This window comes from Aquarana catesbeiana, linkage group LG05 (assembly GCF_042186555.1).
Source record: "Aquarana catesbeiana isolate 2022-GZ linkage group LG05, ASM4218655v1, whole genome shotgun sequence".
Classification (NCBI taxonomy): domain Eukaryota; kingdom Metazoa; phylum Chordata; class Amphibia; order Anura; family Ranidae; genus Aquarana; species Aquarana catesbeiana.
Window position 1 is genome coordinate 465,060,274 of NC_133328.1, and position 13,140 is coordinate 465,073,413.

General features: G+C 40.1%; 1 protein-coding gene across 6 annotated transcripts in view; it reads left to right on the plus strand.

Moving 5' to 3' along the window:
• The first annotated feature begins 254 nt into the window (after positions 1-254).
• DLGAP1 (DLG associated protein 1) overlaps positions 255-13,140 on the plus strand; it is an 834,809-nt gene continuing 821,923 nt past the window's right edge. For 4 of the 6 annotated variants that reach the window (XM_073631412.1, XM_073631415.1, XM_073631414.1 and 1 more), the window contains exon 1: positions 255-1,393. The gene's annotated coding sequence lies outside the window, so the exon portion shown is untranslated. The remainder of the gene's footprint in view (positions 1,394-13,140) is intronic. The other 2 variants (XM_073631417.1, XM_073631419.1) reach the window with 2 other exon arrangements.

Here is a 13,140-nt window from a genome sequence, read left to right on the forward strand (position 1 = left end):
CCTTGTTCCATTCTGTGAGGAGTGACAGATTGTGAGTTCTTAATAGCTAGAAACCACGATCTGTCATTTCCTCTAGGTCAGTCCCATCCCCCTATAGTTAGAAACACACACAGGGAACACGGTTAACCCCTTGATCGCCCCCTAGTGTTAACCCCTTCCCTGCCAGTGACATTTTTACAGTAATCAGTTCATTTTTATAGCACTGATCGCTGTATAAATGCCAATGGTACCAAAAATGTGTCAAAAGTGTCTGATGTATCCGCCATAATGTTGCAGTCCCGATAAAAATTGCAGATCGCCACCATTACTAGTAAAAAAAATAGATAATAAAAATGCTATAAATCTATCCCCTATTTTGTAGACGCTATAACTTTTGTGCAAACCAATCAATATACGCTTATTGTGATTTTTCTTACCAAAAATATGTAGAATACATTTCGGCCTAAACTGAGGAAAAAAAATCACCTTTTTTTTTAAATAAAAGGGGATATTTATTATAGCAAAAAGTACAAAATATTGTGTTTTTTTCAAAAATGTCGCTCTTTTTTTGTTTACAGCGCAAAAAAATAAAAACCGCACAGATGATCAAATACCACCAAAAGAAAGCTCTATATGTGGGAAAAAAGGACGTCAACTTTGTTTGGGTACAATGTCGCACGACCGCACAATTGTCAGTTAAAGCGACGCAGTGCCAAATCGCAAAAAAATGTCCCGGTCATTCAGCAGCCAAATCTTCCGGGGCTGAAGTGGTTAAAGGGGTAGCACAATATATTTATATTTATGTCAAAATGTCATTCTTGTCTTGAAGAGACGTCCTGAAAAAAATAAAAGAAATAAAAAAATAAAATGACAAAAAGAGTTTCAGGTATAGGTGGGGAATAGATTGGTGCAAACTTTCACTTTGATGGGTAAAGCTTATAGGAGAGTTGGGTGCTTGTACTTTAATGGCAGGGTTCTGCTGAACACTGTGAGGCTTTTAGCAGGCTGCAGCACCCAATAAGCCTGTGATGTACAAGCTGGGTTATATGGGAATTGGCTGATGCTTCTAGTGGTATTGTAAAGAAGAGAGAGGAAAAAAAAAAAAAGAAAGACACATGAGCGTCGCCTTCTCCCAGGGTGCTGCAGCTGTGTGCTCCTCCTCCAGCCTCACCATTCACATACTGGACTAGTGCAAGTGCCGTCTTCTCCTCCATCCACACAGCCTGCTGCTGCTCTGCACACACTTCTATCACACCTTCCTTCCATACAGTGTGTTGTCATCTCCGGGAGGAAGCCTTCATCTGCTCAGTCCTTTCAAGACATTCTATGCAGGATTAGCCAATCGTTTGCTCCTTTGCAACAGACACGTTATTCCGCTTCGGTTTTCCATTGACTGACAAGTCCTGCCAAAAAGGTAAGGCTTCCAATGTTGGTTTTTTATGATGGGGAACGCTCGGCCGCTCGTCATTGCTGTAATGCGGGCAGAGCTTTCAGCACCTGTCGCTGTCCAGTGCTGGCTCCGGGGAAAAACGCTCGGCTTTGGATGGGAAGCTGCAAAGTCCTGTCCTTCTGCCTGTGTGCTTACAGCTCATGTGCTGTTTATTAAGGCACCCAATGTTGGGGTCATCAGGACTGTTATCTATCATTGGGGTCATCAGGACTGCTACCTATCATGGGGGTCATCAGGACTGCTCAGGACGGTCACCAACCATGAGGGTTATGAGGACTGTCCCCAATCATGGGGGTCTTTAGAACTGTTACCCACATTTGGGGGGGGGGGGGGGGATCATCAGGACTGTCACTAACCATGAGGGTTATCAGGGCTGTTACCGATCATGGGGGGTCATCAGGACTGTCACCAACCATGAGGGTTATCCAGACTGTCACCAACCATGAGGGTTATCAGGACTGTCACCAAAAATGGGGGTCATCAGAACTGTTACCCAGAGTGGGCTATCATCAACACTGTCACCCACCGCAGGGATTATCAGGACTGTATAAAGCCATGGAGATCATCAGGATTGTCACTCACTATAGGGTTAATTATGCATATTACCCATCTTGGGAGTTGTCAGGACTGTCACCCACCATGGGGGTCAACAGGACTCTCACCCACTATGATTGGTCATCAGGACTGTTACCTATAACGGGGATCATCAGGGCTGTTACCTATCATGGGGGCTATCAGGGCTATCACCAACCATGATGGTTATGAGGACTGTCGCCATTTATGGAAGTTTTTAGAACTGTTATCCACATTTGGGGGGGTCATCAGGACTGTCACCCACCATAGGGGGTCATCAGGACTGTCTAAAATGATGGGGATCATCAGGATTGTCACCCACCAAGGCAATCATCAGAACTGACACCCACCATGAGTGGTCTTCAGGACTGTCACTCACTATAGGGGTATAATACCCATCATAGGAGTTTTCAGGACTGTCACCCACCATTGGGGTCAACAGGACTGTCACCTACTATGATTGGTCATCAGGATTGTTAACTATCATGGAGGTCATCAGGACTGTCACTCACAATAGGGGGGTCACCAGAACTGCCACCCACAATTGGAGGTCATCAATACTGTTACCTACAATGGTGGCCATTAGGACTATCACCTACCATGGGGGGTCATTAGGACTTTCATCAACCCTGAGAAATCCTCAGTCATCCCTGATGACCTCTCATGTTGAATGAAAGTCCCACCATATTAGGGGGGTCATCAAGACTGTCAAACACAAAAAGGGCCCATCAGTACTATCATCCGCAATGGTGGTCATTAGGACTGTCATTCAGCATGGGAGTCATCAGGACTGTCACCCACCATGGGAGTCATCAGGAAGCAATGTAGAAATACCTCCATTCATGTATTATCCTTGTTTGTGAAGCCAATGGCTCCAGCTTAGAGAGTGTTTCAGTAAGGTTACACATGATGCATAGACCTCCAGGCTTATTCCACAGAGCAATGATAATTTTTGCAGGGAAGTAACCCATAGCAACCAATCATGTTGCCTCTTACTGTAGTCTGATAACCTAAAAAGGTTGGTTGCTATAGAGTAGTGCACTTTGCATATCATTTGTGATTTAAGTGTATAAAGCCTACGCATGTTGTGGTGTGTTGCAGTCTCACATGAATAGGGTTTGCTTGTACATAGAAGTAATTTGGTGACAGGGATCTGTATGGGAAAACAACAGCTGATGTGTTCTTACAGTCCTCACATTCAAAGCCGGGTATGAGGGCTGCATACTCTAAATTGAAGTAAGAGCGTACAGCAGAGTTTGCTCCCAGCTCTTCTCTGCAGTGTGATGCCATGCTGAACATTCACAGTCTTGCAGCTACAGTTTTCTTTTTTGTGTCTGAATGAGATTGTAGACACAAGGGGTTTAGGAGCATTTGAATGTAGGGGCTCTTTAATGCAGCCTTTGAATGTGACTGCAGGGTGAGCATATATGTGTGGGCAGGCTGCACAGTCCGCTTCCCACACAACCTGTGATGTTGGGCTCCCATGCTGCAGGCAGACACTGCTCCCTATGTATATGCCCTGTGGCAGCAATAGGATAATGTCAACTTCTCACGTGTTGGCCAGAAAGATTCTATTGCTCTAGGGCAGAAAGATACACTGGTGGCACCATATCCCTTGAGCCTCTCAATCATTGTGACTTGACATTTTATTAGAGCTCTCTGCCATATGTGCAATTTTGGTATTACACTAGATTGCAAATATTACAATTTAATATGTGTGAGAGAATTTACATCTATCTATCTTTGTTGTTACTTGTTACCTTTTTACTCATTCAATCACATTGTTTAGAAACTAGCGCAATTTATTTCTTGAAAAAACATCTATCTATCTATCTATCTATCTATCTATCTATCTATCTATCTATCTATCTATCTATCTATCTATCTATCTATCTATCTATCTATTTCGTATACTGTACATACAAATTATGTGTGTCCTATGTATATATACATAGGACACACATAATTTGTATGTACAGTATATGGGATAGATAGATAGATAGATAGATAGATAGATAGATAGATAGATAGATAGATAGATAGATAGATAGATAGATAGACAGCCGTGTTTAGTTGCAGAATATATATATATATATATATATATATATATATATAGATATTTCTATTTATCTGTCTATCTCTCTCTCTAAATATATATCTATATATCTATATCTATATAGATAGAGATATATAGATATATCTATATATCTCTATCTATATAGATATAGATATATAGATATATATCTATATCTATATATAGATATATATCTAGATATATATCTATATACATATATCTATCTCTATCTATCTATCTATCTATCTATCTATCTATCTATCTATCTATCTATCTATCTATCTATCTATCTATCTATCTATCTATCTATATATATATATATATCTAGATATAGATATATAGATATATATCTATACCTATATATAGATATATATCTATATATCTATATGTATATAGATATATATCTGTATATCTATATATATATAGATATATAGATAGATATATATCTATCTATCTATATATCTATATATATATATATAGATATATATATCTATATATATCTATATATATATATATACATTAGATAGATAGATAGATAGATAGATAGATAGATAGATAGATAGATAGATAGATAGATAGATAGATAGATTTATATATATATATATATATATATATACACACAGATTTAATCTGCAACTAAAGCCGGTAAGTAAACTTTTGATATCTCAACATCCCTTTGCGTGGATCTTTGATACAGAACCGGTAACCTGCCTTAGAATATAGAATACTGTGATAATATGCAAATCAGTTTGTATAAGATGACTATTCCTACTTATCACAGAAAACATATGTAGTCAATTATTTTACAGGGAAAAGTCACCTCTTTCCTTTTCGGTACCTATAAGCACATGCCTTCTGTACTAATCAGAAATTCTTTATATCTACTGCATCTACTCCTTATACACCCAAATATTATGTTATATGGATAACTAGATGTGTCAAAAACATGTATGTATAATAACTATATAGACTTGATACTAGTAAATCCTATAGACATAGACTATAGGGGAAATCATAGCATTTATAGATTGATATGTTTGGCGATAGGTCTACATCACATCACCTAATAAATTTCCCCAAGCGTTTATATCGCTGCAAGGAACAACCTGTTCACTGCACGTGGAGCTGTAAATGAACGCATAATACCATACATCACTCATTTCATGGTAAGGACCTTGATGACTGGTGACACGAGCAGCTTTTTAAAGTTTACTTTGGGCTTATACCATTTCCAGTCTGAGTGTGGCAGTGGAGATCCCTAGGAGAACTGAGCTATTGGAAAAAACAGGTATTATCAAACATTAATTACCATATACTAATCAAAGGTTAAACTATTTTAGGTGCGTTTAAAAGAAAAAAGTGCTTTGTATTGCACTTTTCTTTTTTAACTGGTATAAAACTGGCAACATTATTATGCAAAAAGCAGTAACCCATAATAGTGCATCAGAAGTCATGATATGGTTTAGACATTAGTCATAGATGATGGTATAATTTGCTTGACTTGGGTTACTATGAATCATCGGTCTTTGCATTGCCCTAATAAATAAGTCATATGCTTTGTTACAAGAGCAGTGATGTGCAACTACCCACAGTGACCACAGATAAGCTTTCATCGTTTTAGCTGGGTCATCAGTATGTGCTGTGATTGTTGATTGATTATTGGTCATTGCATTTTGTATTTGGAAATATACACTATATACATCTAAGACTGCGTGACAAAATATTTTATCTATTATTTTCAATGTAAAAGAATGGTTAGTCTTTTTATAACATTTAAGAACAAAACAGGCTTAAGCCTGGTACACACAATGAAAATATCAGACGAATGAACATGCGTTCTTTTTTTAGTTTTTTTTTTGCATGCTCGTCTCATATCAAAAATGAATAGGTTACCAGGGTTAGGAAAATTCTCTTAAGACAGAATACAGCATTCCCACGGTGATATAATGTATTGTATTGCAATATATTCATTCTTTTTCGAGCATGCGTGGTCTTGGTCACTCGATTTTTTACAGACGAACACTGTAACGATTAAGCAAAACTAGTTTGTTCCATTATCTTATGAGAAAAAAATGTGCTTGTCCCTTCAGGCGATTTTGCATGAACTGTCGTGATCGGCTCTCAAAAGCTATGAACTAATGATCAGGTTATCGGACAATCGCTCCAAAAGCAGTATTTTCTGTTCGATTTTCTCATTGTATGTATCAGGCATTAGAGCATTTAAAAATAATATTTTGATTAGAGGTAGAGGCCCCCCTATCCCTGTGGGAACTCTAGTAGCAAGGTCCTCCTGCTACAGTTTATGGGAACCATTCTCAACTAGGTTTCCTCCAGAGGTTACTAGAGGTTCTTTGAGCTATGACTGATTGACCTCCCTTGTGATAGTATCTTTATAATACCAGGTCCAACGCTACTTGGCAGCGCTAGCAGCATTTTTGCCATTGGCCCCTGATGAAATGGTTTAAGCTAAGGGTTCACCGAGACCTCAAAATTATTTTAGGGCATCCTCTGGAGTAAAAGGTTTAAGAAAAGCTGATTAAGGGCTTGCACCTAGCTTCACTGATGTTTCAGCCCTTCTATTATAAAGTAGGTGTTTCTATTCCTCCTAACTGCATTCTCCATAACATAAAATGAGTACAAAATCCAGCATGGAGAGTGAGACTCCTATGTATTATGGAAGCCACGGTGCAAACCTTGAAGACCTCACTAAAGGTGTGCCTGGAACATTGAACGATCACATGCCTGACAAAGGGGTCCTGCGTTTTTGGACATTATTTGAAGATCCCTGGTGTGCTGGCACTATGTACGTTGTTCCATGATGTTATCAGCTTCCAGCTGGCAATTGTTGCAGCACCCTTTTACTTCTTAGCCTGCTACAGGGATGTGTGCAATAGGAATATTATTTACGGGACATTGAAAGGGTTCCTTCCTCTCTAGCACTCATCATTGGGCAGATTAAGCAAATAAATCAAACTAATACTGGAGGCTGCACTGCTGAACTTTATGAAAATGCTATCTGCCTTGCTTTTGCTAATTTTTGACCCTTGTTAAATAGTTTGCAATAGGTATGAATTATAATTAAACCCAGAAGCGCAGTCTCCTCCCAAATGGACAATGTAACACTGCTACACATACAATGTATCTAAATACATTAATGAAAATTAGATGAATGGTAAACCCACATGATCCAAATAATATATACAAATGATGTGAAAATTATTACACACCAAGTTGCTGCTTGACACCATTAGGTGTTTTCACTCCACCCTTCAGATGTATAATGACGTAGCACAACTTGTACCGATAACACCACAATGCAATAATTCAGAAGAAAGAAAACAGTCCAAACATTATAAAAGTAAAGTCCAAATAATTTCAGTGTGTCCAAACCACTGGTGAAATCCAACTCACTTTAATCTTCACATATCAAATCAGCTTTGTGTGGCATGCAAATCACTTCCTGTGAATCATATATGATCACCTCCAGATATTGACCCCAATCTGAAATCAAGGTCACACACCCTCTTGCCCCTACATGGACTATACATCCGATGGCTCCTGGTTTATAGTTGTACATCAAACCGGCTCCCAGAATAGGTCCTTCACTCCTCCTCTTTCCTCATACATTGAAATCGCTTATGCAAAATTAATAAAACCAATAGTGCTCTCTGTACAATTTAGCAAATTTATTAAAAGCTATAACAGGACACAAAGTGCCATGATTTGAGCATTGTACATATATAGGAAGCTATATATGTACTGCACACCACCCCATAACTGCTAGATCACATGCTGGTGTGGCTCCGCTCCTATACGCGTTATGCCTCTTTATTAGGTTTCCTCAGTAGGACCGAAGCAAGCAAGCTAACCACCCTTCTAAACTGTTCCAGCCGCCACCAAAAATGAACAGGAACCAATCGATCAACTTGGATGCAACCAGCATGTCAGATTTTTCAGGTGATTACTGCCAGCAGCTAGAGCAATAATCACGGTGTTTTCTCCAAACAGGGCTCTAGTGCTGGGAGAACACAATGGCTCCATGGGAGGGATTTCCCCATCAACACTGACTGTGTTTTTGGGGGAATCGAGCAATTTTCCTGTGGTTGCAGGAAAGAAAATCACTCCATCTATGGCCGGCTTTGGAAACTTATTTGTCACACGTAGAGCAAGCTCATAGTGGTATAGGGCAGATGGAAAGAGAGAATATAGAGAATCTGTCACCTTCAAAAGAACCCTGACATGTAAAGACAGATGAGTCCCTACAGGTCTGTCAGTGTAATGAATAATGTACTAACAAATTCACTCTGGATGCTGCCATGTTGAATAATTCTCTGCTGTGCCCAGGCACAGAACATGGCAGCTACATCAATTGGTAGGCTGATGTTTACAAAAGTGTTAAAGATTACATTAAATAACACCACAATCTCTTATTTTTACTGTTGAACACTAGGTAATAGGCCATTTCTGCTGTGTCTGCTCTACTATATCATAGTTTTGCTTCACTTGTAACAGATAAAATGTTAATTCATTTTGCTTTTGTTGAGCAGTCTGCAGTGGAAAATCAGCAATTCAGCAACTCTAACTCTATAGCACAAAGCTGCATAGGGTCAGCATATCCAACAATATCTTTACATAGACTCTGGGTGTAATTATTAAAAATAGTGTAGCTAGGCCCAATGTGTGTTTAACAGTATATATAGGCCTCATGCACACATGACATTTTAAATGCTACTTTTAGAGGGTTTTTTTTTTCTGTCTCTAAATGCCCCTTAGCGTTAGCCTAGGCTAGCCTAGCCTAGGGGTATTAAAAGATAAGTTTGTTCTTTTTTTTAAAAAATCATACTTACCTAGGTGGATGCAGTACTGGTCCAATGCTACATCTGTCCCCCGTCGGCTCTAAGACTGAGAATCGAGCCATCAAACACTGCCGATCGCTCAGTTCTCAGTGCTCCTTGAGCAGAGACCCGGTGACTGTCAGGCACCGGCTCTCTCCTCTGCCCACCGCTGAAGCCCTGGGCTGTGGAGCAGGCTGGAAGGGCTGGTTCAGGCTCTCAGTGGAGAGGCTGAGCCAGGTGCCGGTCCAAGCTCCTGGGTTGATCCCGACCATATGGTTACGATCTTTCCCCAGCCTGGCCTGGCTCTGTGACGTCAGCCAACAGCAGACTTCAGCCCGCTGTCTGCTAAAAACGGGTCACAGGAATACAGAATGAACTGCACTCTTGTGATTCATTGGAGAAGTATGGTCAAACAAGCTTTAGCTGTACTTCTCCTTTAGTCACGAAGAGACACTTTCTAATGCAGTTATATATATGCAGGCACCATAAGTGTTTTTATATAAATAGTGAAAGTAGACGCTACCTTGACACCACACAATTCATATACAAACCATATACAAATGTATAACATATAAAACGATAAAAGTCCAAATAACTGATAGTTGATTGCCAAACACCGTGTTTTCAAAGTGCAAAGTACCTAAATCTTCTTTTAAAGCGCTCCATCACATGCATATACACTCTGCACTCACCAGAACACTTCGGCCAGCAATGTGACCATCAGGCTTTGCAGAACCCAGATCCAAACCATAGGGGGATTGAAACAGAATTACTCCCAAGCACTCTCAATCGCCAGGATTTAGTGATCAAAAAAAGCAGTAGGGGACATATATAGTGTAGTACGTTTTATTGAGCATAAGACATGGAATAAAAACTGTGTTCACTCACGTGTACATAAAGGTATACCGGAACGACACATATAGCTTGACTGCTTGTAGTGAGAGGTCCCCCACCACTGCTCACGATCCCAAAGCTGGTGTGTGTTGGAAGTGGTGAGAGTACACACGGACCGTGCTCGTACTGTCACAGAGAGCCGGCCGCCATTAACATAATGTGTGTAAACCCAGGTGTGAGGCGATTAGCACAATGAAATATAAGCGCATTAACTGATGTTGTATGTCACATATTGAAGCTAATAAAAGATTTTACACAATTGGAGCTCTTTCTCCTCTAATTTTATGGCAATGGTGAACCCCTGCTTAACCCCTTGGGGAAAAGGATATTGAGACCTTGATCTTAAATGAGAGGTCATGACCATCTGGTATGCTCTCCAGAGTGGTGGTGCTTCACGGTGCTGGATTTGAAGCACTGAAAGAACTTTATGCACATAGAGCACAGAGCACTTTCAATAATTTTTTTGTGGACACATTTATTTGGACATTTTGATTTTTTTTTAATAAAAATTCATTTATGGATGCATCTGATTAATTGGGGATTGAAATATATACAGTATCTCACAAAAGTGAGTTACACCCCTCACATTTTTGTAAATATTTTATTATATCTTTTCATGTGACAACACTGAAGAAATGACACTTTGCTACATCTGTGGGGCATCCTCAAACGGAAGGTGGAAGAGCACAAGTGATGTCGTCATGGAGGAGTGGAAGAGGACTCCAGTGGCAACCTGTGAAGCTCTGGTGAACTCCATGTCCACGAGGGTTAAAGTGGTTGTAAACCCACTTTTTGGACTTTTACCTATAGGTAAGCCTAGAATAAGGCTTACCTAGAGGTAGTGGAAATATCTCCTAAACGTGTGCCGTTTAGGAGATATTTCACTTGTAGTCCGCCGGAAATTCCAACGGCGCATGCGCGGGGAAGAAACTAAACTAAGTGCTGTTTCTTCCCTAGCCTATGCCGTTAGTCGCGGCTCCTTTGCGCATGCGCGGGAGTGACGTCACGCGGCTCTGGCGAATCACAGAGCCAGAGTCCGCAGCCCGGAAGGAAGAGGGCCAGAAGATGGACGCTGCCCACACAGGGGACATGTGATGCATACTAGCCCATTATGCTTTTCATTTGCAAACTGCAGCAGCGAGAAAAAGAGGAAGTAAAACCCATCAGGGTTTACTTCCTCTTTAATGCAGTGCTGGAAAATAATGATGGCCACACAAAATATTGACACTTTGGGCCCAATTTTGGATATTTTCACTTAGGGGTGTACTCACTTTTGTTGCCAGCAGTTTAGACATTAATGGCTGTGTGTTGAGTTATACAAATTTTCACTGTTATACAAGCTGTACACTCACTACTTTACATTGTAGCAAAGTGTAATTTCTTCAGTGCTGTCATATGAAAAGATATAATCAAATATTTACAAAAATGTGAGGGGTGTACTCACTTTTGTGAGATGCTGTATATAGGCACTGTAGCACTTTATATATAAAAAGAGTGATTTGTTTTGGTTGATATGTATCCAGTACCTTGTAGCATATACTGTATATATGCAAAGGATAGCGATTTATCATATCATAATGGACCTATTTCTTTAAAATGGTAGTTGCCTGGCTGTGATGCTGATCCAAAAGCTTCACTACTTTATGAATGACTGACCTGGAAAAAGCTTACATTTCTGATTTTCCTTCCTCCTGGCTTGTTTTTGTCAATGGTTCAAAAAGTATTGAAGTCATATATAGCAAGGCAAACTAGCATTTTCAAAAGGAGGTCAGTACTGGCTGTTCCAATATTTTCACAGTACAGATGACTTTTAATTATGGCGCCCGTTGCTGTCTAACCCAGTGAGGAGGGACAGTCACAGACAGCCGAGACTCTCTTGCAACATCACTGGATCGAGATGGGGATTAGGGGGGCTGAGGGGGGCTGCTGCACACAGAAGGTTTTTTTTATCTTAATGCATAGAATGTATTGAGGTAGAAAACCTTCTGCCTTTAGAGCCACTTTAAAGTAATTGTAAAATTTAGTTTAAAAAAAAAAAAAAAAAAATAACAAACATGTTATACTTACCTCCTCTGTATAATGGTTTTGCACAGAGCAGGCTGGATCCTCCTTTTCACTGCTCCTGGCCCCTCCCTCTGTCGTGTGTCCCCACAGCCAGCAGCTTCCTATGGGGGCACCCAAGCCGAGTCACAGCTCCGTGTGTCCATTCGGACACGGAGCCCCGACGCGGCCCCGTCCCCTCTCTCACCTCATCGGCAAACTGATTTAATTGACAGCCACGGGAGCCAATAGCACCGCTGCTGTGTCTCAGCTAATCAGGAGGAGAACCCCGGGCTGCTAAGACACCCGTTGACATCACTGGAGAGAGGTGGGGCTTAGGTAAGTAATTAGGGGGTGCTGGGGAGGCTGCTACACACAAAAGGCTTTTTATCTTAAAGAATAGAGTGTAATAAGATAAAAAAAAACCTCTGCCTTAACAACTCCTTTAAGCTTTGACAATAAAACCTGGAAGCTGATTGGTTGCTATGCACAGCTGCACCAGATTCTGTGTGCTCCAGTTGTAGTAAATATCCCCATAGACTTTTACTGTATACTGCTGTGTACAGATGCATACAAAACTATATGCTGTAGCATCTGTATGTGGGGTTTTTGATGTCTGTGTGAATGTGCCCTATTGGTGGAGAATACAAAAAATTTGAAAAGTCCCTGAATATTGCATTGCTGATAGATTCACGTAGTAAGTGCTTATCTTTATTTGAAATAACTAAATATAACAATGAAAAGAGAGAAAAGAAAACTGTGATGGTTTCCTTTACTGAAATGTGATGTGTCTCTTCAGCTGTCAAGGAACTACAAGTCCCAACATGCCCTTTAATCAGGAGGTGCCCACTGCCTGTCCCATCCAAGAACAATGCTGATAAATGTCTTATTTAGAGAAACGCAATGAGTGCGTTCTGCCAGCCAGCTTCCAGGGCCTCTGTAGCTGCACTGAAGTTAATACACAGACCCAAGGTCACACACTGCAGGTCTTATGGAAACTGTATCTCTAGTTAAGTGGGCAGGCTCAGAGTTCTAATGTAAAACTCAGATCATTTCAGACAATCTGGCTACCTCCAGAAGTACTTTTGTAAGAAAATAATGCTCTAATACTTAGAAAACAAACGTTTGCTGTTTCATAATGATCAAACTACGTAAAAGAAAAAATCAAATCAGTCGTTATTAAATTGTACAATTTTACATATATTGCACAACGCTAATGGGCACAATTATATATTTTCTATTACAATAAAGGCTTTTTAAAATAATGTAACAGGAACAGAAGAATAGATGGTCAC